The 996-nt window shown below is 37.4% G+C and overlaps 1 protein-coding gene across 1 annotated transcript in view; it reads left to right on the plus strand.

Moving 5' to 3' along the window:
• The first annotated feature begins 83 nt into the window (after window positions 1-83).
• The window catches only part of ABCB5 (ATP binding cassette subfamily B member 5), a 147,956-nt gene continuing 147,043 nt past the window's right edge, over window positions 84-996 (plus strand). The window contains exon 1 of the mRNA XM_012555850.2: window positions 84-238. The gene's annotated coding sequence lies outside the window, so the exon portion shown is untranslated. The remainder of the gene's footprint in view (window positions 239-996) is intronic.

Consider the following 996-nt stretch of genomic DNA (forward strand, 5'->3'; position numbering starts at 1 on the left):
GAAGATAGGCCTGGTGATACGCTTCCAACAGTTCACAACCTTGAAAACCCTGTGGAGCAATTGTACTCTGCACGCATGGAGTCGCCGTGAGTCGAAATTGACTCAACAGCAACTAACAATAACATAAATTATTTAATGAACTCAAATTATTCCCGTCTTTTAGGCCTGCTTATGAAGGGATTAACTGCTCTGCCGTGCCCAGCGCCTTCCTACCGTCTTGTGATCCCAAAAATAGCTCGTAAGGGATCCGTGCTACTGCTTCTTGCAAACCACAACTTCCCTTTCCCGTAGGAAGATTACCAGAAAATTTTAAGGCGATTATAAGATTTTTAATTTTCTGCTTCCTGTTAAGACAGAGGTTTATGTGAATAAATGCTTACTTTGGAAATAAAATGTGTAATTGAAGAAGAAATTTGAGACGAAAAATATGACAGCCACAGCAGAAACTCATTTCAAAGCCAAATGATGTAGAGAAAAGCTTGTGAACTTGGAGTCTGAGAGACCTGGGATCAAATGCCAGCTCTTCCCTTAAAAACCACATGGTAGCTATGACAGATTAACAACTCTGGGACTCATCCCAGAAATGAGTCTTCTCATCCCAAACAATGAAAATGGCATATACCTTGCTAGGCAGCTTTGAAACAGATTAAATAGAATCATGCACATCGAAAGTCTGGACAAGTAGATAGTCAATAAATGATAGTTATTATTACTGTTCTACATTTTACTAGAAATAATTTTACTCATTTTTCCGATCTGATTTTTTTTAAAAACCAATGCCTGGTTTTTAAACTTGAGATTGTCAGTAACTAACTCTTCTTAAAATTACCTAATCTCTCATCATTGCAGATGCTTTGACTGCAAAATAATGAATTTTGGAAAAGTACCTTAAATCTCTGAAAATGAAACTAAGATTCTAATCTACCATACCAAAACCAAACCCATTGCCGTTGAGTTGATTCCTACTCATAGAGACCCTATAGGACAGAGTAGAAC

The sequence above is a fragment of the Trichechus manatus genome, unplaced genomic scaffold (genome assembly GCF_000243295.1).
Source record: "Trichechus manatus latirostris isolate Lorelei unplaced genomic scaffold, TriManLat1.0 scaffold00050, whole genome shotgun sequence".
Taxonomy (NCBI): domain Eukaryota; kingdom Metazoa; phylum Chordata; class Mammalia; order Sirenia; family Trichechidae; genus Trichechus; species Trichechus manatus.